A 21,628-nucleotide genomic window follows, 5' to 3' on the forward strand; every position below is an offset into this window, starting at 1 on the left:
AAAAAGCACAAACTTAATAATACAACGATACAAAATCAAAACCAAATCATAAAGCCAATTAAGTACCTATCCTTTGAAAACAGAGAACACCTTTATATCTACAATAAAAATGTGACATTTGTATCTACTTTTGAATTACTGTACAAAGCAGACAGAGTAGTCCCTGAATTCAAAGATCAGATCTTGGCCAAAACAAGACAATCAGATGTGAGCTGAATCGGAACAAGAGCCTCTGCTTCGTCATTTATTGAGCTTTTGATCAAAGTCTGAGTGAAAAAAAGATCAGCTATTTTAACTGAAATACACAAAGGGCACCTTCCTTCGAGCCAGAGTCAAACCAGCGACCTAAAGATGGCCTCTTGTTTCCACTACAGTCCTCCGCTCTACCAACTGAGCTATCAACAGATGTCGGGAGTTGCTCTCTGGCACATACTGCCCAATGTAGTGAAATGTTCCGGATGATTTAAATCCCAGATCGACATCGTTTCCAACTTGTTTCCTTAGTCTTGTTTACCTTGAATTTAAGCCACAAACCAGGATTCTACTGTATAAACTTCCGGAGATATTACAAAATGTTTGATGGAGCATCAATCATTCCAGGCGGAAATTGACTCCTTTCTTTCTCGAGGGATAATATTAAACATTTCATTTAGATCGAGAAGAGGATCACCATGAGACACAAAACAAACAGTTTCATTCTGTCTTTATTAGAATCTGTATCACAGCTAATGCATGTAAAGCCTTTAGTATGCGAGAGTGAGAGTTCAGTTATGCCAGGGAGTGTGAGAAAAGAGAACTGAAATTTAGTAAATTAATATTTAAATAGAGTGTAAATCTTCAAAGTGTCACTGCAAAACTATTACAGGGGTCTACCAGCTGCCGGACGTACTTGTTTTGGGACTATTTCCAATAAGTACCACATTAGTAGTTGTGTGTCCTTACTGGTATCTTTTAAACATCCGGTTATATACAAACGGGACAGAGACACAGTAATAATCCGATTTTAATGTGTCCTGCATTTTAACTTACTGAACAGATAAATTGAAATGTTCTGATTCAGAGCCCCTGCAGTTCGTGCTAATTAGAACCACAACAATACTCCTGAGTCCTGAGCACCACACTGAGCAAAGGTTCAGCTGAACTCTGACTTTGTTCAGCACGACTTGTTGTTGCAGTTGAGCTCAGAGCTGGAGATGATCTCCATATTCTACCACACTAACTAGTCCTAAACGTAGTACACAGTACACACTTTTTTAAAACAATTTAAAATATTACACAAAGGCTGTAAAGCACACTCTAAATCGATCCGAATATTTGATTTCTGTGATCCGTTTAGGCAACATTAGGCAACGTGGCGCTTCTCCAGCAAAGCATTTCTCAGTTTTGTGAACTACTGGTGCTTTTAACACACCATCTTGCGTGCCTTGTCAGGATGGCTGAGTGGTCTAAGGCGCCAGACTCAAGGACTCCTGTCTTTCCATTGCTTGGGTGTTCTGGTCTCTGAATAGAGGCGTGGGTTCAAATCCCACTCCTGACAGCTTTTCCCTCTCCTGCATTTTTCCTGTCTTCTTGTGCTCGCTGACAACGACAGAAAGAAGAAAACAGAGAAACCGGCTTGCGGGCACATGATGGGCAGGGAAATGCTTCGTGAACATTTCAATGTGATTAGCAGAAAGTCAAATAGGCTTCGATTTCTCCCTTAAGAACTGTTTGGGGTGCCTGTAATCGAGTAAAGATTTACGGTCAAGGTATGCATTCAAAGGTGAAAGACCGAAATATAAATCCAGAAGAAGATGTATTAAAACATATTGTTTTCCTTGCGGTTTCCCCTGTATTTCATTAAATGTGGCATTGTGAAATCAGCCTGTAGCCCTACGGAATGCAGCCACTCTCCCAGTGACAGCGGCAGGAGCCGAGAGGATTAAATCAGAGCTCGAACAGAGAGTTAAAAATATATGGGCAACTAGAACATAGATCATAAAACATTTTTATTAAACTTTCCTATCTGCACGGCCTTACTGAAGTATTTTAGCTGCATTTTAGCTTCTATTTATATACTTTACAGTAGTTAGTGTTTAGTAAGAGAAGAGAGATACAAGCGCTAAACCCCCACAATAACCAAACCTTAACTAAAGCAGGAAGATCAGTTTCTGCTCGAGACAGCCGTTTTCTGAACTGTAAACCTTCAACACTGGCTGGAGACGCTGTGTCCGGACTCCGCGAGGTTGTATAAGAAAAGACTCGGAGAGCTGCAGGCCCGACTCATTGCTCTGCGCTCCCCGTGCAGAATGCGCGTGTCCTCCCTCCTTCATTACCTTCATACACTCCTCTCAAACCACTGCAAACTCCTGAATTATTTCGGTGAACAGATACTGGGTCTTTCTTTCCGAGATATCATAGGCAGAAACAATAAACGGTGAAAACAGGAAGGTATTCTGATCGTATAGAGAAATGCGCAAAAATACATTTCCTAAAATCCAATAAAATCTAGTTACATTCTGATGCTATTCTGATGTATCTGAATAGTTTTGGCACAGTTGTTACAGCAAAGAGACAAATAAACTTTTTTTTTAATTTCATTCGAGCTGTAGTTTTGAATGTTTTTTCAATTATCTAAATAATACAAACACAAACACCCGTTGTAAGCGTCTGACCATTGATATTCTTGAATTACAGTATAAGCCCGTACACACGCTGGCACGCAGTTCAGCGAATATGATGCCCCTGCAGGGGCCGAATATTAGACAGACGTATACATACAGTCATCGTGTGGAGTTTATTCCTCCTCTGCCGCAGTCTTTGCCTCTTGTCACATTTGCGCTTAATTGTCGATTTTTTGTATAGAACACCGAATATCTTGAGGAAGCCTGTCAAGCGAAGACTGATGGATTATTGAGGTGCAAACCCTGGTTCAAAATCAACACCCTCTGCTATTGCCGTTGTTTCTTTGATAGTTTCTTCAAATTCCTCTTCTGACCTTCAATATCGAGGGATATTGAGCATAATACCATACAAATTGTAACTTTCTTTTGATTGCCAGTTTAATTAAAATGCCACCCCCTTTTACAGTTATTTTAGATGTTTGGCAAGGCGTAATATCCCCCCTCTCACCCTCAGCTAAAATATTTTAAAAGTACAACAACATTACATTATATTGAACAGCGTTTATGTTAACATTTATATTCAAATTAAGGAAAATATACGAAAATATTAAAATAGAACTCCGGCGATCTGTTGTTTTTGCTTGTCAAGTTCTCGAACAATTTTGCATTGTTTTTTAAATTACTTTAGCTGAAGATGCAACGGGAGCATAAGTGAATTCTCCCGCCACTCACTGGAACATATAATTCCATGGGTGAATACTAACTGCTTGCAAGTTGCCATTGTCAGTAATTATTGGAAATTCCCGGTAATGTTGACTCTGGTACTCAATTGTTTACTACTGCAAATATCAAAATAGTTCAGGTTTTGCGGAACAATTAAATTTTTGCGGTGATGATGTTTACTATAAACCCACCTGGGGGTTAATAGCTGAAAACGCTAACCGATTGCACCACAGAAATGCTTACACCTTGCTTTTTTTCATTTACATACTTTTGGTGAACAAAAAAATTCACTCGCATTTCATCTTTCGCAAGCTGTATGATTTTAAAAAAACAAGTTGTTCTGCAAAGGAAATGAATAAACGCATTAAACCAAATCAAGACCTCTTTGAGTGTCCCAAATGACATATTCTGTAAAACAAGACAGGAAAAAAAAGGTACCGCTGGAATTCGGATCCAGGATTTCCTCTTTAGGAAACAGGTGTTTTAACCAGCTTTACCACAGCACCGACAGAATACTATTCTTATACAGGTGGGTAACCACCCTCAAACCTTTGTTCTCTCACTATTTTACCTTTGCCTACTGCCCTGTCTCTCTCAAACCTGAAGAAGGCTCCACGGGCGAAACGTTTTGTTCTCGTTCTTCTTTTTTTCGGCATGGAATAAACCTATTACCTATTCTTATACAGCCGCTTGGACACACCGCTCTGAGACATCTGAGGTCGATGTGCGCTGAGCCTGGTCGCCGAGCAAAATCATGCCCAAGGGGGGTGGCGCGCGTGATGAGGTGGCCGAGTGGTTAAGGCGATGGACTGCTAATCCATTGTGCTTTGCACGCATAGGTTCAAATCCCATCCTTGTCAGTTTATGTTTTCGACTTGTGATCCGTTTCTAAGTCGGACTTGCTTTCTTTAGCTACTGTAGTAGAGCAGTAATATTTCTAGCGTTGGCTGAACATGCTTACAGCAGTAGCTGACAGATATAGTCTCTTAATATTTAGGTTAAATTTATGCTTTGTACTGCTTTCACCTGATATTAATAGTAGTCCTGATGAACGATTTAGGGACATGGCGCATCTTGAAAATGTTCTTGTTAATTTCAGTTTGGAAAAGATGCACTCACCAGAAGCAGAAACTGGTCGTATCTGCAAAATGCGCAATGCAATAGCAATGTCTTGCTATGAGTCCTTACCTATTTCAGGAGGCGTTGTAGGACTTTTTTAGTTCAGAAAAAGCTATCAATTCATCTTACATTTCTACTCCATTAATATTAGCAATGCTATCTTTACTAAGCTCTAAATATAGCTCAAAATAAATGCTAATTTTAAAATACTTTTTTAAAATAAATGCTATTCCATATGTTGTAACTTTGTGGTATTTAGAAATTTTATCTGAGGATGCAAGGGAAAGTATTATACAACTGTGAAAGAGGCTTGTATTTTAATACAATTTTCGATCAAAAGAAAACCAAAGTCCCTATGATATTACCGTCAATATCCCTTGATATCAACGTTCAGTTGAAAGATTTGAAGAAACTCTCAAACAAGCAACTGCAGTAGCAGAGAGTTTTGATTTAAACTGATGCTTGCAGCTCAATACTCCATTCATTCTTGAAAGAAGCAAAGACAGGGATATTTTGAGTGTCTCCATGATCCTCTTCTCAATCCAAAAGAAAGGTTTTATACAGTGCCTTGCGAAAGTATTCGGCCCCCTTGAACTTTTCAACCTTTTGCCACATTTCAGGCTTCAAACATAAAAATATAAATTTTTTATTTTATGTGAGGAATCACCAACAAGTGGGACACAATTGTGAAGTGGAACGAAATCTATTGGATTTTTGAAACTTTTTTAACTAGTAAAAAAATGAAAAGTGGGGTGTGCAAAATTATTCGGCCCCTTTACTTTCAGTGCAGCAAACTCACTCCAGAAGTTCAGCGAGGATCTCTGAATGATCCAATGTTGTCCTAAATGACTGATGGTGATAAATAGAATCCACCTGTGTGTAATCAAGTCTCTGTATAAATGCACCTGCTCTGTGATAGTCTCAAGGTTCTGTTGAAAGCGCAGAGAGCATCATGAAGACCAAGGAACACACCAGGCAGGTCCGTAATACTGTTGTGGAGAAGTTTAAAGCCGGATTTGGATACAAAAAGATTTCCCAAGCTTCAAACATCCCAAGGAGCACTGTGCAAGCGATCATCTTGAAATGGAAGGAGTATCAGACCACTGCAAATCTACCAAGACCTGGCCGTCCCTCTAAACTTTCAGCTCAGACAAGGAGAAGACTGATCAGAGATGCAGCCAAGAGGCCCATGATCACTCTGGATGAACTGCAGAGAACTACAGCTGAGGTGGGAGAGTCTGTCCATAGGACAACAATCAGTCTTACACTGCACAAATCTGGCCTTTATGGAAGAGTGGCAAGAAGAAAGCCATTTCTCAAAGATATCCATAAAAAGTCTCGTCTAAAGTTTGCCATAAGCCACCTGGGAGACACCCCAAACATGTGGAAGAAGGTGCTCTGGTCAGATGAAACCAAAATCGAACTTTTTGGCTACAATGCAAAATGATATGTTTGGCATAAAAGCAACACAGCTCATCACCCTCAACACACCATCCCCACTGTCAAACATGGTGGTGGCAGCATCATGGTTTGGGCCTGCTTTTCTTCAGCAGGGACAGGGAAGATGGTTAAAATTGAGGGGAAGATGGATGCAGGCAAATACAGGACCATTCTGGATGAAAACCTGTTGGAGTCTGCAAAAGACCTGAAACTGGGACGGAGATTTATCTTCCAACAAGACAATGATCCCAAACATAAAGCAAAATCTACAAAGGAATGGTTCACAAATAAACGTATCCAGGTGTTTGAATGGCCAAGTCAAAGTCCAGACCTGAATCCAATCGAGAATCTGTGGAAAGAGCTGAAAACTGCTGTTCACAAACGCTCTCCATCCAACCTCACTGAGCTTGAGCTGTTTTGCAAGGAAGAATGGGCAAGAATTTCAGTCTCTCGATGTGCAAAACTGATAGAGACATACCCCAAGCGACTTGCAGCTGTAATCGCAGCAAAAGGTGGCTCTACAAAGTATTAACGCAAGGGGGCCGAATAATTTTGCACGCCCCACTTTTCATTTTTTTATTAGTTAAAAAAGTTTCAAAAATCCAATAGATTTCGTTCCACTTCACAATTGTGTCCCACTTGTTGGTGATTCTTCACATAAAATAAAAAAATTATATCTTTATGTTTGAAGCCTGAAATGTGGCAAAAGGTTGAAAAGTTCAAGGGGGCCGAATACTTTCGCAAGGCACTGTATGATCCTGATCCCACTAGAAAAAGGGCCAATTTCAGCCTGCACTGATGTCCCTTCAAACGTTTTATAAGAACTCTAGATGTTTATACAGTGGAAGCCTGGTCCATTTCTTCTTCTGAACGAGACTATGGGAGTGAGTATTTTGACGTCGAACTGGGATTTAAATAGAGGAACACTACACTACATTGGGCTACATGTGTGACAAAGCGTTTCCTTTCCGACCTCTCGATAGCTCAATTGCTAGATCTTAAGACTATAGACAAAAACAGTGGGCATTTCTTATGTCCCTGGTTTGAATCCAGCTCGAAGGATGGTGTTTTCTTATTCCTTAATCAAAAAGTGAAAATTGCAAATTTGTCTTTCACTTTTACGTTCACCCGAAAGCTCAGTATACAAAGAAGTAAAGGCTCCTGTTCTGGATCCTAATCCCAATCCTCAGGTCTGATTGTTTTGCTTAGACCTTTAAAATGTACACTGTGGACTGTTTGTTCTTCCTAACACAATTAAAAAGCCGTCGACAAACTTACCGATCGGGAGTTTAGTTCAGTTATAGCGCGCACTTAAGACGCTCCGTTTTCTATCGCCGGCATCTCTGTATTCTTTTTAAACGCGATATTTTTTATTCTTCGTGTGTGAATTTCAGGGAGACTCATAAACCCTTTGTCTGTTTTAAAGATACATTATTTTAAACCAGACATAATGAAAGACGTAGTAACTAGACACACTTACAAGACACATGAATAGTAGCGGCTCTGAATGCAATACAAATGCCAATGGCGCAATGGATAACGTGTCTGATTACGGATCAGAAGACTTTAGGTTTGTACTCCTTCCTGGTTCGTGAAGAAGCTTTTAAACCTCACTACTCAACACTGACATCGTAGGGTGTGCGGTCCTACACAACCTTACTATCGACTGGATGAGTCTTCTGTTCTATCTCCGATTCTTTCCACACATTCCTGCTATTTCACCACCGTTATTGTAGGATAACAGCCACAGACACGAGAAGATATACTATTCCGAACAAATGTCTTAAAAAATCACGTTGAAAAAGGTGACAATACGTTTTTGTTTCTTTAACGTAATTAGTGGGGCCAGCAGGGGGCGCTCACCCTGCGGCTCATGTGGGTCCTAAAGACCCAGTGTAGTGACGGGGACACTATACTGTAAAAAACAGGCGCCGTCCTTCGGATGAGACGTAAAACCGAGGTCCTGACTCTCTGTGGTCATTAAAAATCCCAGGGTGTTTCTCGAAAAGAGTAGGGGTGTAACCCTGGCATCCTGGCCAAATTTCCCCATCGGCTGTTATCAATTATGGCCTCCTAACAATCCCCCTCTGTGAATTGGCTTCATTACTCTGCTCTCCTCCCCACTGATAGCTGATGTGTGGTGAGTGTTCTGGCGCACTATGGCTGCCGTCGCATCATCCAGGTGGATGCTGCACATTGGTGGTGGTGGAGGGGAGTCCCCATTACCTGTAAAGCGCTTTGAGTGGAGTGTCCAGAAAAAGCGCTATATAAGTGTAAGCAATTATTATTATTATTCTTATTATTATTATTATTATTACTTTTGCCTGTAAAGTTCACATTATTTTCTGTAGCCGCAAATCCCCAATATTTCTGCTGTCTCCCGAGAAACACAAGCGTGGAGTCAAATCATATAAAATAACACAACACATCTATTAATTTAACACCCAGATGTGACAGAACACATGTAAGACTTACACACAGCTTTTAATATGATATAGTGAATTTGCAGGTGTCCTGGGGAGGGAAGACAACTGATATTAAGGAAATACATATTTAAAGGGGATGTAAGTCTTAAATGTGTTTTGTCACATCTGGGTGTTAACTGAATACTTTTTTAGCATTATTTCTTGTGTTTTGACTCTATACTTGTGTTTCTCAGGAGACAGCAGAAATATTGATGTTTACATTTCTATTCACATTCCCGGTGATATTGACTGAGGTAATGCAGAAGCATGTTCTCTATAACAATAAACGGTGCGAGAAGACAGGAAAAAAGGCACCGCTGGGATTTGAACCCAGAATCTCCTGTTTACTAGACAGGCGCTTTAACCAACTAAGCCACGACGCCGGCAGAATTCCCCTCTTTTACTGCCACTTGGACACACCGCTCTGAGACACCTGCGATCAGTAAGCGCTGAGTCGGCTGGCTGAGCACGTTGCCTCCTTTACATTCAATAGGAGCCCCGACTGTAAGAGAAACGAAGAGAAATAGGTTTTATCCGGCACTTTTCATGTCCAATGCACTTGACATCTCCCACGGGCGACAAAGTTCATTTACGACACCTTTCTTTCTTCTTTCAGCAGGAGTACAATAATGGCAACAACATGTTTGGAGTTCGGCATTTCATTTAGTCTGTGGAAACATCGTATCGGAATGAACTGCCCGAGATAAAAGAGTAATTGCGGCTTCAGATCGTTTTTACAGAGCATTGCGTTGTTCTGTTCATGCTGACTACACGCTTTAGATATGTCATTTACTGCAAGCGTTGCTTTTCCAGGTTTTTCTGAAATTCCTCGCATTTGAACCAGCACTAAAATATTTCATTCCCGTCGCTGAATACATCGTGGAAACGGTATTTGCAACGGAATGCTGTCACACATGAAACCTTTTTGTTATTCGGTTCTGAAGTTTGAAAATGAAAATAAAACAGGGGTCACCTCATAGGCCTGAAAGAAGTCCAAGCAGCATAAAAACCCGTGAATTCTCACAAAATGCATTGTGCTGCACCTTTCTTCTGCTGCTGTTATAAATCAGCCTTAAACATTTGAATGCATACCTTACTGCTGCTAATCACATTCACATGTTTATGAAGCTTTTTTCTGTCCGTTATGTTTTTGCTAAGCAGTTTCTCCGTTTTCCTCGTACTGTGATTGTCAGAGAGCACAACAAGACTGAAACAGTGTAAAAGCAGGCAAAAAAGACAGGGTAAAACGCCTGACTGTCGGGAGTGGGATTTGAACCCGTGCCTCTATTTGGAGAGTGAAACACAAAGCTTAAAAGACACGAAGCTGTGAATTTGCGGTTTTAAACCGCTCAACTATCCTGAAAAAATGTGTGCTGATTGCACCAGTCGCATCGGATTTTCTGTAACTTTAGGACGATTGATACGACTGGACAAACACAATTTGTGGCGTTTAGCATGACATGGAAAACGGTACCGGAGCATTCGGGCCCGGACCACCAGACTCAGAGACAGTTTTAACCCCCACACTATCAAACTATTAAACTCCCAGCCTCTCTCACTCTCTCCTCACCTCTCACCTATGATCTGAACCTCACGGTGCCTTCTTTCTTACCAAAAACCCAAACACATTGAAAATCTGCCTCTACCATACATGTCAAAAGCTCACTCCCCATCATTTCTATCCCTTTATTTCATTCTTTTGATGCATGTTTTTGCACATAACCTGTTACCTTTTTGTTGTTTTGCACACTACCTGTTGTTGTTTTTCGCACATCGGCTGTTGTCTCTGTCTTTCTTTTGTTATACAATTGTATTGTTGTTGTGTTTTTTTCTTTGTACTACTTATGTCCGAGAGCTAGCTAAATAGCATTTCGTTATACCATATACCTGCGTATGAGTATGACAGTAAACTTGAACTTGAACTTGATCGTTTACTCGTTTAAAAAAACATGGTCTTCTCGTTCCTAAGTCAGATTTTTAGTGCTTTCGAATGTTACTTCCAACATGGACTGACAGCTCACTAGATCTGTTTGTGATCAGACCATGGAGTGGGGGGCTGTACCAAGCACACGTTCCTTTCCAATGCTGAGGCGATCATTCGGAAGATGGTGTGAAAGACAAGCTTTGTCGAATAAAAAGCAAGGCAGGATATGCACAAATACTAATCACTGGCGACAGTTATGTTCTCGTACTATTGAGACTCCTACACTGCAAGTTTTTTTTTGAAGACTTTGAAACAAGCACGGGTGGGGTTTGAAACCACCACCTTTGATTTACAAGACCGACGCCTTACCACTTGGCCACTGCGCTTTTGAGCAAATGTGGGAATAATGTTGTCCAAATTATTTTTTTTCTGAATCTGGTTTACATCGCCTGGAGGTAGCAACAACAATAAAAGGGATACTTAACAAGGAGATACGCTGTAGCAGTGCGACTCCAACAGATGCTCCTGAAGAGGCTGGAGGTTTAAGCCAGCTCCTTAGAGCACTCGGCCGCGTTACTATCAACAGCGGCTCTTCAGCTCTTGTTGTTTGACCTAGTGGTTTTATAAGGCGTGGAAACGACCGCAACTTCGTTTTCTGAGATGCTTTCTCTCACGTGGTGAAATCTCGACCTCTTTGGCATCTCTGACTATAGTTCTTCTGTAGAGCACCTCTGCTTATAGTGACCTTGAAGTCATTTTATTTTTACAGGAAGATGCATCCCCTAACGATCTCTCCTGTTTTAGAAATGCTTCATAAGGCGTGTTTGATTCAACGGACAAACAGTATACTAATTGTACAATGCAGATCTATGCGGCATTCATACTGGATTTGACTGGGATTCTGAAATACTTCTTGAAAAGGTATTCAGATTTTCTTGAACCTATAATAAAAACACAGACCTGAAACTCCCTAGCTTCCAATCTCTGATGTTGCTGTCCTTAAACTCGGACGTGATGTTCTGCAGACGTGCAGTGTCCCTTTACTGTCGTTGTTTTCAAAACGACCTCCGTTGTCGGGCACAGTTAAAGTGGAACTGGACTGACTGCACAGGAAAGTACAGAATGATAAAATGTTTCTACGGCTCAAAATGTCCCTTTAGACCCTCGTCATGTCTCTGTGAGGAACGGGTAGGTAGAGAGGTTTAACAGATGCTCATGATGTTTCACACGGGGTGTTACCTGTTGTAGTGTTTCAAAAGATGTGTTAGCAGACCACAGATTATCTTGAATAGATTTGGGTTTGCACTGGCTGGGATTCAAACCTGACTCAATTATTTGGAAGGCGCCTGTACTACCAACGCACTTCCGAGAAGCACCTGCAAATTATCACAATCCTCTCTCTCACCTACAAAGTTATGGAGACACAGACGTCCAATGAAAGCTCAAGGCTCCACTCAAGGCTTTATTCACTCAAGCCTCCACTCTTTTGTTGTGATGTCATTTTAATAAATATTAGCTTTGATAAGGTGTCATTTTTGCCTCTTGAAGGTGAAGTCTGCTCCTTTCTTCCTGGTATAGAAAGAACGTGTTCCATCTTTGTTTAAAAACGCCACTAAAAGTAAATTATTCAGCTCTACCGCCTGTGTGCATTGACAAGACATCTCAAAAGGACATATTAAATAAGAACACGATCCTTCCTGTTACCATTCCTGTGGTTGGGGCGTCATTTCACCCTTTTACGTTAAATCATCAGCACTGCTGTTTTTCTATGCATAGTTTAATCAAGAGCACTTAAAAGATGCAAAAAGCTTTCAAATAAAATAGAATTGAAAGACAGTCGAGTAAGGAGGTAGACAAAAATCACTCCCCCATCTGGGAATCAACCACCGTCGCCCATGTAACTGGATGCAAAAATAACAGATTAATTTGTGCCCAGTCTCTTGAAGCTTCGATGCGATTATTTTTCCTTCCTTATTTTTTCGTTCCTATGAATTTACTCTGTAGTAGAAGAAACGCGAAAGTGGGAAACTGCAGGCATTCTTCATGAGTGGTGTGATCAATGAGCATTTGCACATCTCTAAGTCTGTTCCATAACCTTTTTCATTGGGGATGTAGCTCAGTGGTAGAGTGCATGCTTTGCATGTATGAGGTCCCGGGTTCAATCCCTGGCATCTCCAGGTGCTTTATCTTACAGTACTCACATCGCAATCTTCTGTTGAGTGAGAACTCTTTGCTTGTGTTCAGAGAGAGCAAGGTTTACACAATTAAATGCAGGCACACTCGACGTGCTGCAGAGTTGCGCTGCTGTTTTAAATGTACCTCATTTAGTTCTGTTAAATCCTAAATTATTTGAACTAATAATTTAGTTCAAATTCAGGAAATCCTGAGATTGCTTCACACTTGTCATGGCTGTTGCAGAAAACACCTGTTGAATCTCACCCAGGATTTCATGTTAGATCATTCAGCGAGTGAATCCTCCTTCTAAACTCCGCTCTAAACTGAAAGCTTCACGAACTCCTCACTGCGTGTCCTGTACTGTTACAAGTGCTTTCGTGTAGATGTGAAACACTGCCATAAACACACTTTGAACTTTTTCCGTTTGTTAAGGAAAATGCAAAAGAGCATGACAAGTATTGAACGTATAAAATATCCATGGCACAACTCGAGAAAGTACTGAAGGACTACATATCGACTTTTGATGATTACAAGAGATTCAAGAAACACAATCGTCCGCAGCTGGGTTTGGATCCTGAACTCTAGAGTTAAAAGAACATAAGCGACGGATATGACCTATAAACTCTCTGAATTGTCTTATAGTTTATGAAATAAAACAATTTCTTAATAAATTCTAACTGTTGATAGACGATTTATTGAATTTTAACAAAATCACAATTACAAACTTTTTCGGTTAAACTGTTATTCACATACTCTATCGTAAATAAACGTTAGTGTCTTCCGGTGTGTGAGCCAATTTCTCCAACAAATATTTGTTAGTCTGTCGGGAGGCTGTGCAAGGTGTCAAGAAATAGAATTTCGAAAAGACAGGCTCCCTAAGCTTAACATCAAGGCTGTTTTCTCTACAGAAATGCTCTTTAAATTTCAGCACTGTTGCAACTCCCTTTATAAAGGGTGTGCACACGTATACAACCAAGGCATTGAAATATTTTTTTAATTATTGTTCCAAAAAACGTTCCATTTGTTTTCTTTTTAATGTTGTTGATTAAAAGATTTTATTAAATGAGAAAAAAATCTGAATGTGAAAAAAGGTCCAAATGCTATTGAAAAAAATCAGTAATGTGAGGAAAGATGGATTGTGGGAGCCCCTTAACTACCCATGTCATGCTGTATTTCTCACTCATTCTACTGGGAGTGGTGCCGTCGCTTCATGATAAAGTCTGTCAGTGGTCATTCCAGACGGGTCAGGTATGACTGCTCTTCAGCACAAGAGACACGTGACTTGCGAGGATCCCGACAGTGTCAACTTTCTTTCAGAGCCCAGATAGCTCAGTCGGTAGAGCATCTGAAATTTAATCTGAGGGCCCAGGGTTCAAGTTCCTGTTTGGGTGGTTGTGCTGTTCTTAAGTCTATTGTGAATGTCATTCTAAATAGTATTTTATCTTTCACTCTTCTAGCTTTACTGTGGTTATTTTAAATGTCCATTACTTGTATTTACAGTAGTGAATTTAGTGTTTCATTTCACAAACCGAAAGTGTTCAAGTAGATCTTGTCACTCTACTCCACGTAATCATCTAAATTACATCACAGTAGAGTACAGAACACGCAGTGAGGAGCTCACACAGAAAGTACTCTTGAATACGACAATAGGAAAGGCACACTGCAACTCTGCAGAACATCACGTCCGAGTTTACAGTGACAGCAGAGGTTGGAAGCGACGTAGTTTTTTATTACTCGCTCACTGAAGATCTCTCAAGAAACCTCGGTGGAGATTTAACGGGTGTCTAATAATCACGTTCAAAAAGATGACGATAAGTTTTTTTTTAACTAGGTAGCCTTAATGGCAACACGGTGTGAGTAGATCTTAAAGCAGCTGCAGGGTACCCGTAATGGCAACACAGTGCTTTGAGTTCGGCTTTTCTTATTTCTTCTGCAGAACCAGTGGAATCGGAATATACTGATCCGCATAAGAAGCGCTTTCGGGTTCTGATCATTTTTATTGAGCGCTGCTCTAAGTACCACAGGCAAGATGGCTGGTGGTCTTAGGCGTTGCGTTCAGGTCGCAGTTAACCCTGGAGACGTTTGTTAAAATCTCACTTCTAATAAAGAGGTCTTTCTCGTTAGAGTAGAAACGATAGAAGCCTTAAGCTGGAAAAAAAATCACAACATCTCGCATTTCACGTGTTTAATGTTAACTGTCTCAGTGGTTGCCTCGGTGATTGATGGCTCTTCTCACTCGCAGGGTGACGGCAAACTTCTTCAGAGAGGGAGTCTCCCACGCACGGCTTTTCTTTACCAAGAGCTGAGACAGCAGAAACAGACTTCCAACTGACATGAATTACTTTTTGAGCGTTTATGACTGTCTTTAAAAGCTGAGAGCAGGTGAAAAAGTCTTTGGAAATGAGGCAATGACTGCTGACAGTAAACAGAGCTGACGCTCAGCTGCAGACAAGCGCTCCTCGTTAGTATAGTGCTGAGTACCCCCGCTTGTTGCGCGGGAGACTGGGGTACGTTTCTGTGACAGGTCGCTGGTTTAATTTTTTAACAACCTGACTTCACTTAAAAAGTGTGTACTGTGTCCTACGTTTCGGACTTGTTACAGCGGTAGAATATGGAGATCATCTCCAGTTTTGAGCTCAACTGCAACAAGAAGTCATGCTAAATGTAGTATAGTGAGCAGACATCGCGAGACAACAAAACGAGAGAGTAGAAGGCTGGAATATATGGTGTAAGGGCGTGATCTGTGTAGTTTACAAAATAGTTAAAATAATATAAAAACGTATTTTTATTAAGATACAAAACATTTATGGCAACGAGAGATGAGTGCTCAAAGCGGGCAGACTCAAAGCGGGCAGAACACTGCAGATTTTAGTTCTCTTGCTGGTAGAAACGAACTTTTGAATTTTAGGACTATTCGTTTAGCTTGCGCCATGGAAGATATGGCAGCCGCGCCGAGAAGCTTTGCTTATGCCCAGCTTTTTCCACCGCTTGCACTGAACCTCGGAGCTCCAGATTTGTGTACGGAATACAAGATATGGATGGAGTCGTACAGATTGTTTTTAAATAGCCAGTGGATCTACAGAAGCTCAGGATGTTGTGAGACGTGCTACATTACTGCACTGTATCGGGGCTCCCGTGCAGCGGATTTTTGCCAACCTCCCTGGAGAAAAAGACTGTAGCTGCCTTAGACGCTTCCTTTACACCGCGGAGAAAAGTGGTTTTAGAACGGCATAAATTTAGGCAGAGAACTTAGTCTCAGGACGAATCTGTTGATGCTTTTGTGACTGCACTAAGAGAACTGGCTAAATCTTGTGACTTTGGAGTATTGGAAACTGACATGTTAAGAGATCAACTTGTGGAAAAATGTGCACATACTGTAAGAGACTATAAATTGCTGCAGGAGGAAGGGCTGACATTTTAAAGAGCTCTTACAGTCGCTAGAATTCATGAAGCAGCTCAAGCAGAATCAAGAATGCTTTCTGACCACAGTGACAAAGTGACACTGAACTTTACAAACAAAGTTTACAAACAAAAGCCGAGCAGCAGGACGCAGTCATGCCAGAGATATAGAAGAACAGGGGACGGCTGACATTACTTGTTACAGGTGCGGACTAACAATGCACAAAGCAGATGAATGCGGCGCGTGAACAGCAAAATGTCTACACTGTAAGAAAACAGGACATTATGCACACGTCTGCAGAACATCACGTCCGAGTTTAAGGACAGCAACATCAGAGATTGGAAGCTAGGGAGATCAGGGCTGTGTTTTTATTATAGGTTCAAGAAAGTCTGAATACCTTTGCAAGAAGTATTTCAGAATCCCTCAAATCCAATACGAATGCCGCATAAATCAGCATTGTACAATTATTATACTGTTTGTCCGTTGAATCAAACACGCCTTATGAAGCATTTCTAAAATAGGAGAGATTGTTAGGGAATGCGTCTTCCTGTAAAAATAAAATGACTTCAAGGGCACTATAAGCAGAGGTGTGAAAGCCTGCTCTACAGAAGAACTATAGCCAGAGATGCCAAAGAGGTCGAGATTTCACCACGTGAGAGAAAGCATCTCAGAAAAGGAAGTTTCGGTCGTTTCCAGGCGTTATAAAACCACTAGGTCAAACAACAAGAGCTGAAGAGCCACTGTTGAGAGTAACGCAGCCGAGCGCTCTAAGGAGCTGGCTTAAACCTCCAGTCTCTTCAGGAGCATCTGTTGGAGTCGCACTGCTACAGCGTATCTCCTTGTTAAGTATCCCTTTTAAAGCTTGTCTCTCTTCACACCCATCTTCTGAATGATCGCCTCAGCATTGGGAAGGAACGTGCGCTTGGTACAGCCCCCCACTCCATGGTCTGATCACAAACAGATCGGGTGAGCTGTCAGTCCAGGTTGGAAGTAACATTCGAAAGCACTAAAAATCTGACTTAGGAACGAGAAGACCATGTTTTTTTAAACGAGTAAACGATAAAATAATATACTGCCTGCAAGACTATGTCAAGTTCAAGTTGAAGTCCAAGTTTATTGTCATTATACTCATACACAGGTATATGGTTTAACGAAATGCTATTTAGCTAGCTCTCGGACATAAGTAGTACAAAGAAAAAAACACAACAACAATACAATTGTATAACAAAAGAAAGACAGAGACAACAGCCGATGTGCAAAAAACAACAGGCAGCGTGCAAAACAACAAAAAGGTAACAGGTTATGTGCAAAAACATGCATCAAAAGAATGAAATAAAGGGATAGAAATGATGGGGAGTGAGCTTTTGACATGTATGGTAGAGGCAGATTTTCAATGTGTGTTTAGGTTTTTGGTAAGAAAGAAGGCACCGTGAGGTTCAGATCATAGGTGAGAGGTGAGGAGAGAGTGAGAGAGGCTGTGAGTTTAATAGTTTGATAGTGCGGGGGTAAAAACTGTTTCTGAGTCTGGTAGTCCGGACCCGAATGCTCCGGTACCGTTTTCCATGTCATGCTAAACGCCACAAATTGTGTTTGTCCAGTCGTATCAATCATCCTAAAGTTACAGAAAATCGGATGCGACTGGTGCAATCAGCACACATTTTTTTCAGGATAGTCGAGCGGTTTAAAACAGCAAATTCACAGCTTCGTGTCTTTTAAGCTTTGTGTTTCACTCTCCAAATAGAGGCACGGGTTCAAATCCCACTCCCGACAGTCAGGCGTTTTACCCTGTCTTTTTTGCCTGCTTTTACACTGTTTCAGTCTTGTTGTGCTCGCTGACAATCACAGTACGAGGAAAACGGAGAAACTGCTTAGCAAAAACATAACGGACAGAAAAAAGCTTCATAAACATGTGAATGTGATTAGCAGCAGTAAGGTATGCATTCAAATGTTTAAGGCTGGTTTATAACAGCAGCAGAAGAAAGGTGCAGCACAATGCAATTTGTGAGAATTCACGGGTTTTTATGCTGCTTGGACTTCTTTCAAGCCTATGAGGTGACCCCCGTTTTATTTTCATTTTCAAACTTCAGAACCGAATAACAAAAAGGTTTCATGTGTGACAGCATTCCGTTGCAAATACCGTTTCCACGATGTATTCAGCGACGGGAATGAAATATTTTAGTGCTGGCTCAAATGCGAGGCATTTCAGAAAAACCTGGAAAAGCAACGCTTACAGTAAATGACATATCTAAAGCGTGTAGTCAGCATGAACAGAACAACGCAATGCTCTGTAAAAACGATCTGAAGCCGCAATTACTCTTTTATCTCGGGCAGTTCATTCCGATACGATGTTTCCGCAGACTAAATGAAATGCCGAACTCCAAACATGTTGTTGCCATTATTGTACTCCTGCTGAAAGAAGAAAGAAAGAAAGGTGTCGTAAATGAACTTTGTCGCCCGTGGGAGATGTCAAGTGCGTTGGACATGAAAAGTTCCCGATAAAACCCATTTCCGTACGTTTCTCTTAGTGTCGGGACTCCTATTGAATGTAAAGGAGGCAACATGCTCAGCCAGCCGACTCAGCGCTAACTTAACGCAGGTGTCTCAGAGCGGTTTTATTCAGAACAGGAGCCTCTACTTCTTTGTATACTGAGCTCTCGGGTGAACGTCAAAGTGAAAGACAAATTCGCAATTTTCACTTTTTGATTAAGGAACAAGAAAACACCATCCTTCAAACTGGATTCAGACCAGGGACATAAGACATACTCGCTGTTTTTTCTACAGTTTTAAGAGCTAGCAACTGAGCTATCGAGAGGTCTAAAATAAACGTTTTGTCACACGCGTAGCCCAATGTAGTGTAGTGTTCCTCTTTATTTAAATCCCAGTTCGACATCAAAATACTCACTCCCCATAGTCTCGTTTAGTAGAAGAAATGCAGGCTTCTACTCTATAAACGTCAAGAGTTCTTCTAAAACATTTGAAGGGATATCAGTGCAGGCGGAAATTGACTCTTTTTCTTTATGATTTGGTCATATGATTTTTCTTCATATGATTTGGTTTTGATTTTGAATCGTTATATTATTAAGTTTGTGCTTTCTCTGTTTTTATCGTATTGTGAACTTATTGTTTAAACAAATGCTTACAAAGGCAAACAGGGCACACAGTACAAGCTAAATACCCCAGACTGCGTGTAAAGTCCTCCTTGAGGTATGCTTTCAAAATAGCTACACCAGGCACTTGGACACAGATAAACACAGGGATTTAAAATTCAGGAATATGAATGGTCAATTGCATACAGTTGGGTTTTTTACGTTTTGTATTTAGCGATTTGTGTATAAATCTTTTAACAATTCATTAAAATGCTAACAATATGTAAAATAAAAACAACAGCAACGTTAAATGCCGGGGAGACGGGCAGTTTTTTTTACAATCAGATTCCAATCTCTAATGCTGTGTTTGAGAGCTGTGTGTGAGAGCTTACTGAACATAACTTTCCTTTTCTCACATTTTCTGAAAACTATTCCAAAGGGGCACCTGTCACGGACGTCCAAAGGGACTAGCCATGGGGAGTAGGAGAGCGGAAAAAGACCCATATGCGTAGCGGCGAGACGGGAAAAAGGCCCGGGCTCATTAGTGCAAAGAGTTCAGGAATGCCGTATAGAAACCTATGCCTTCTCGGCCTTTTGGCTAAGATCAAGTTCAAGTGGCATGCCCGCAGTTCTTGTTTTTCCAAAGGTCTAGAAGGCGATCGAAGATTCTGAAGAGTGCTTGGGCTGGTATCGCTCTAGGTTGAGCCTAGGGGGTTAAGGCCAAGCAGCAGCAGAGCTGGGTGGGATCCGGCAGCAACGTTCTCTCTCTCTGCTCTCTCCTCTCCTCTCCCCCTTTCTCTTGCTCCGCCTCCTTGGCCTCTTGGCTGGAAGTGGGTACACGTGGCCTGCCCGCGGTGCTTGCTTTCTTCCTCGAGACTCGGAAGCGCTATCCGCTCCCTCTCTCTCTCGCTCTCTCTGCCTCCTTGGCCTCTTGGCTGGGAGCAGGTATACGTGGCCTGCCCGTGGTGCTTGCTTTCTTCCTTGAGACCCGAAGAGCACTTTTCGCTCTCCTCTCTCGCTCTCTCCTCCTGCGCCTGCACCTAGCTGGGCTTTGCCCACAAGGACAAAGGCCAGGGCTCCCTCGCTGCTCCTTTTGCTCTCTCTCTTTCCCCTCCTTTTTTTTTTCTCCCTCAGAGATGGCAGACAAGAGGACATTGATCCGGTTCCACTGGACAAAGAAGACGGAGCCGATGCCGACTGCAAAGGCCTTCTTTATGACCTTCCTGCGAGGGATCTTGCAGTTGGTGGCCGGAGATCTCTACTGCCTCCAGGACAACAAGGCAGAGAGATACATGGTGGCCTACATGGCTACGGACGCATCGTACGAAAAGGCAACGAGACTGATCAGGGAGAAAGGTAAGCACCCTGGTTTCTCTGATTACAGGCCGGAGCCGATGAGGAAGACGAATCAGAGGACCATCACGGTTTGCACATACAATCCCTACGTACCAGTGGAACGGGTAACAGCGTACCTAGGGAGGTATGTAACCGTGGGGGGAAAACCGACAGAGGTCAGGGACGAAGGCGTCTGGTACGGCAAACACCGTCCTGAAGGAGGACCCAGAGGGCGTTGACGGTTTCCAGCACCCCCCGGCTCGCTTCAACATCGGAGCCGACAGGGGGTACCTCTACTACCCCAGGATGCCGGATTTTTGCAGCAAGTGCAGACAGTCCGGCCACAAGACAAACACATGTGACATCGTCAGATGTCACAACTGCAATGAGGACGGGCACCTGGCAAAAACCTGCCGGGCAGCCAAAAAGTGCGACGGATGCGGCGCAGAGGGACACCTCCTTCGCCAATGCAAGGTAAGCAAACCTTCGTTTGCGCAGGTGGTGGAAGCCGGCAGGCAGAAACCGGTCTCCAGACAAAGGGAGAGGGCTGAGAACAAAGAACCCGCACCTCCCCCGCTGAGAACCGAGGCCACAGCCCCAGCCGCATCGGTGCCACAAGATGGCCGCCAGGAAGAGGGACAAGATGGCTGACCGGAGGAAGGGCCCTGGATAACTCCCAGCAAAAAGGGAAAGCGATAGCGGGAGAAGAGACCCAGGGCGGACCCACTTTCAGAAGGACAGAAAAAAAGAGTGGTAAGGGAAAACCGTTTCCTCGTCCTAGAGGAAATGGAACTTTCTTCCCTCGAGGCCCAGGAACAACCGGAGGAGGCTCCCCAGGAAACGGAACCCCCCTCCCCCAAGTCCCACGGACAAAAGGAGGAGGCAGCCCAAGAAGAGGTAACCTCCTCCCCCGAGGCCCAGGGACAACAGGAAGAGGCATCACAGGAAGTGGAGCCCCCCTCCCCCAAGGTCCAGGAGAAACTGGAGGCCCCCGAAACTCCCGGAGAAAGGGAAGAAAGGAGCCTTCCCGAAGCGGTGGCGGAGAGTATCCTCGAGGACGACGAGGATTATTTCGAAGCCGCCCTGGAGCCCGGACTGATGGTAGGGCTGGACCTGTCCAGCATGTTTACATTTCAGTCCCCAGCGAAACCTGGAGGGAGCCCAGCATATTCCCCCCAGGACCTGAACGAGAGGAGTTACATCTAGGCTAAACAGTGCCCAGATGTAGACTCCCAAGTTTCAACTGTAAGTACAGAGAGGAGGTTTAACTTTCACTAGTTTAACCATGACTGCGAAACTAACCTTCCTAACAACTAACGTGAGAGAGCTGAGAGACCCGGTGAAAAGACGGGGAGTCT

At 42.5% G+C, this 21,628-nt stretch overlaps 3 non-coding genes across 3 annotated transcripts; 2 read left to right on the forward strand and 1 right to left on the reverse strand.

Annotated features, from left to right (window-relative positions):
* The first annotated feature begins 1,426 nt into the window (after positions 1-1,426).
* trnal-caa (transfer RNA leucine (anticodon CAA)) lies at positions 1,427-1,537 on the forward strand. The gene is made up of 2 exons: positions 1,427-1,464; positions 1,492-1,537. It is a non-coding gene; the product is annotated as a tRNA-Leu (tRNA).
* Positions 1,538-8,659: 7,122 nt separating this feature from the next.
* trnat-agu (transfer RNA threonine (anticodon AGU)) lies at positions 8,660-8,733 on the reverse strand. Its single transcript has one exon. It is a non-coding gene; the product is annotated as a tRNA-Thr (tRNA).
* Positions 8,734-12,379: 3,646 nt separating this feature from the next.
* Positions 12,380-12,451, forward strand: trnaa-ugc (transfer RNA alanine (anticodon UGC)). The gene has a single exon. It is a non-coding gene; the product is annotated as a tRNA-Ala (tRNA).
* The last annotated feature ends 9,177 nt before the right edge of the window (positions 12,452-21,628 follow it).

The sequence above is a fragment of the Lepisosteus oculatus genome, chromosome 14, assembly GCF_040954835.1.
Source record: "Lepisosteus oculatus isolate fLepOcu1 chromosome 14, fLepOcu1.hap2, whole genome shotgun sequence".
In the NCBI taxonomy this organism is placed as follows: Eukaryota; Metazoa; Chordata; class Actinopteri; order Semionotiformes; family Lepisosteidae; genus Lepisosteus; species Lepisosteus oculatus.